The sequence below is a fragment of the Arachis stenosperma genome, chromosome 6 (genome assembly GCF_014773155.1).
Source record: "Arachis stenosperma cultivar V10309 chromosome 6, arast.V10309.gnm1.PFL2, whole genome shotgun sequence".
Classification (NCBI taxonomy): domain Eukaryota; kingdom Viridiplantae; phylum Streptophyta; class Magnoliopsida; order Fabales; family Fabaceae; genus Arachis; species Arachis stenosperma.
Window position 1 is genome coordinate 48,633,411 of NC_080382.1, and position 4,085 is coordinate 48,637,495.

Genomic DNA, 4,085 nt, shown 5'->3' on the forward strand with positions numbered 1-4,085 from the left:
GGTGTGGAGCTCTGCTGTACCTCGAGTATTAATGCAATTACTATTGTTCTTCTATTCAATTCCGCTTGTTCTTTATCCAAGATATCACTTGTTCTTCAACTTGATGAATGTGATGATCCGTGACACTCATCATCATTCTCACCTATGAATAAGGTGACTGACAACCATTCTTGTTCTACAAGCATTCGAGGCTTAGTGAATATCTCTTGAATTTCTGATTGCACGATGCATGGTTGATCGCCTGACAACCGAGTGCTCGCCTGACAAACGAGCCAGCCATTCCGTGAGATCAGAGTCTTCGTGGTATAGGCGAGAACTGATGGCGGCATTCAAGAGAATCCGGAAGGTCTAACCTTGTCTGTGGTATTCTGAGTAGGATTCAATGATTGAATGACTGTGACGTGCTTCAAACTCCTAGCAGGCTAGGGCGTTAGTGACAGACGCAAAAGAATCAATGGATTCTATTCCGGCCTGAACGAGAACCGACAGATGATTAGCCTATGCTGTGACAGAGCATCAGGGACGTATTTTCACTGAGAGGATGGGAGGTAGCTGCTGACAACAGTGAAACCCTACACGAGCTTGCCATGGAAAGGAGTAAGAAGGATTGGATGAAGGCAGTAGGAAAGCAGAGAGACGGAAGGGAAGGCATCTTCATACGCTTGTCTGAAGCTCTTACACCAATGATATACATAAGTATCTTTATCTTTATCTTATTGCTTTATTCGTTTATCACTATACCCATTTGAGTCTGCCTGACTGAGATTTACAAGATGACCATAGCTTGCTTCATGCCACCAATCTCCGTGGGATCGACCCTTACTCGCGTAAGGTTTATTACTTGGACGACCCAGTGCACTTGCTGGTTAGTTGTGCGAAGTTGTGTTTATGCCATGGTATTGAGCACCAAGTCTTTGGAGCCCTTACTAGGGATTGTTTATGTTTGGAAAAGTATTGATCACAATTTCGTGCACCAAGTTTTTGGCGCCGTTGCCGGGGATTGTTCTTGTGTATGGACAACTGACGGTTCATCTTGTTGCTTAGATTAGGTATTTCTTTTTGTCAGAGTTCTTTAAGAATGAATTCTAGTGTTTCAAGGTGATGTTCTTATCATCACCAAAGCTGATTGATCATCATCAATTTAGCTCTTGAATGCAATGTCCTGCTGAAGCTTAGCCGGCCATGTCTAATTTCTTTAGACTAAAGCTTTAGACTAACATTGCATGATTCCTGGAATTCTCATTAAGAATTTTGATACCTTTATTTTCCTTTTCCACTTAATTTTCGAAAAACACAAAAAAAAAATTACAAAATCATAAAAACCAAAAATATTTGATATTTCTTGTTTAAGTCTAGTGTCTCATCTTAAGTTTGGTGTCAATTGCATGCATTCACTCATGTGTCTTAAGGATCTTCAAGTAATTCTTGATGATTTTTGTGTTCTAATCTTTGAATTCAATTGGCTTGAGTGTTTATGTGTCTCATATAGTGTCAGTAGTATACAAACTGCTAAGTTTGGTGTCTTGCATGCATTGTTATTTCATTCTTGTTGCATTTTGATTATTAAAAATCCAAAAATATTTTTAATTTGTGTCTTTTCAAGTCAATAATACAAAGAATTGAAGATTCAGAACATGCTGCAGAGGAATTATACAGAAAAAGCTGAGCATTCAAAAATGCCCAGTGAAGAAGACAGACTGGCGTTTAAACGCCAGCCAGGGTGCCTGGCTGGGCGTTTAACGCCCAAAAGGGTAGTAGTTTAGGCGTTAAACGCCAGAATGTGCACCATTCTGGGCGTTTAACGCCAGGATGGCAAAGGGGGAAGATTTTGTTTTCAAAATCAAATTTTTTCAAGTTTTCAAAGTTTTTCAAAATCAAATCTTTTTCAAATCATATCTTTTCAATCAAATGTTTTCAAAATCAATTTCTTTCCTTTTTCAAAGATACTTACTAACAATTAATGATTTGATTGAACATTTTTTGCCTTTTCTGTTAAGGAAGGTTTTATGTTTGAATCATATCTTTTCTTGTTAGGCAAGTCATTAATTTTTAAAATCATATCTTTTCAAATTGTTTTCAAATCATATCTTTTAAAATTGTTTTCAAATCATATCTTTTTAATCACATCTTTTTCAAAACAAGTTTTTCAATCAAATCTTTTTTATTTCTAACTTCAAAATCTTTTTCAAAAATCACTTGATTTCTTTTCCACTTTTATTTTCGAAAATCAATTAAGTGTTTTTCAAAATGTTTTCAAAATCTTTTACTTAATTTTCGAAAATTACTTCCCTTCTTCTCACATCCTTCTATTTATGGACTAACACTATTCCTTAATGCAAAATTCGAACTCCATCTTCTTTGATAAGTTCGAATTTTCTACCTCTGTCTTCCATTTTTCTTTTCCTCTGACACCTCAAGGAATCTCTATACTATGACATAGAGGATTCCATATTTTCTTGTTCTCTTCTTCTTCATATGAGCAGGAACAAAGACAAAGGCATTCTTGTTGAAGCTGACCCTGAACCTGAAAGGACCTTGAAGCAAAAGCTAAGAGAAGCTAAGGCACAACTCTCTGTTGAGGACCTGACCGAATTCTTCAAAGAAGAAAAACCCATGGCAGCCGAAAATAACAACAATGCCAACAATGCAAGGAAGGTGCTGGGTGACTTTACTGCACCTACTCCCGACTTCTATGGGAGAAGCATCTCTATCCCTGCCATTGGAGCAAACAACTTTGAGCTTAAGCCTCAATTAGTTTCTCTAATGCAACAGAATTGCAAGTTCCATGGACTTCCATTGGAAGATCCTCATCAGTTCCTAGCTGAATTCTTGCAAATCTGTGACACAGTCAAGACTAATGGGGTTGACCCTGAGGTCTACAGACTGATGCTATTCCCTTTTGCTGTAAGAGACAGAGCTAGAATATGGTTGGACTCACAACCTAAAGAAAGCCTGGATTCTTGGGAAAAGCTAGTCAATGCCTTCTTGGCAAAGTTCTTTCCACCTCAAAAATGGAGTAAGCTTAGAGTGGAAGTCCAAACCTTCAGACAGAAGGATGGAGAATCCCTCTATGAAGCTTGGGAAAGATACAAACAATTAATCAGAAAGTGTCCCTCAGACATGCTTTCTGAATGGAGCATCATAGGTATTTTCTATGATGGTCTCTCTGAACTATCCAAGATGTCTTTGGATAGCTCTGCTGGAGGATCTCTTCATCTGAAGAAGACGCCTACAGAGGCTCAAGAGCTCATTGAAATGGTTGCAAATAACCAATTCATGTACACTTCTGAAAGGAATCCTGTGAACAATGGGACTAGTCAGAAGAAAGGAGTTCTTGAGATTGATACTCTGAATGCCATTTTGGCTCAGAACAAGATATTGACTCAACAAGTCAATTTGATCTCTCAAAGTCTGTCTGGAATGCAAAATGCACCAAGCAGTACTAAGGATGCTTCATCTGAAGAAGAAGCTTATGATCCTGAGAACCCTTCAATGGAAGAGGTGAATTACCTAGGAGATCCCTATGGAAACACCTATAATTCTTCATGGAGAAATCACCCAAATTTCTCATGGAAGAATCAAGAGAAACCTCAACAAGGTTTCAACAACAATAATGGTGGAAGAAACAGGTTTAGCAATGGCAAGCCTTTTCCATCTTCTTCTCAGCAACAGACAGAGAATTCTAAGCAGAACCCCTCTGACTTAGCAACCATGGTCTCTGATCTAATCAAAACCACTCAAAGTTTCATGACTGAAACAAGGTCCTCCATTAGGAATTTGGAGGCACAAGTGGGACAACTGAGCAAGAAAATTACTGAACTCCCTCCTAGTACTCTTCCAAGCAATACAGAAGGAAATCCAAAAGGAGAGTGCAAGGCCATCAACATGGCCGAATTTGGAGAGGAAGGAGAGGAAGTGAACGCCACTGAGGAAGACCTCAATGGGCGTGCACTGACCTCCACTGAGTTCCCCAATGAGGAACCATGGGAATTTGAGGCTCAAAATGAGACCATAGAGATTCCATTGGACTTACTTCTGCCTTTCATGAGCTCTGATGAGTATTCTTCCTCTGAAGAGGATGAGTA

General features: G+C 38.9%; 1 non-coding gene across 1 annotated transcript; it reads right to left on the reverse strand.

The window, feature by feature from the left end:
• Positions 1–3,018: 3,018 nt before the first annotated feature.
• LOC130938580 (small nucleolar RNA R71) lies at positions 3,019–3,126 on the reverse strand. The gene has a single exon (XR_009069740.1). It is a non-coding gene; the product is annotated as a small nucleolar RNA R71 (small nucleolar RNA).
• Between the last annotated feature and the right edge of the window lie 959 nt (positions 3,127–4,085).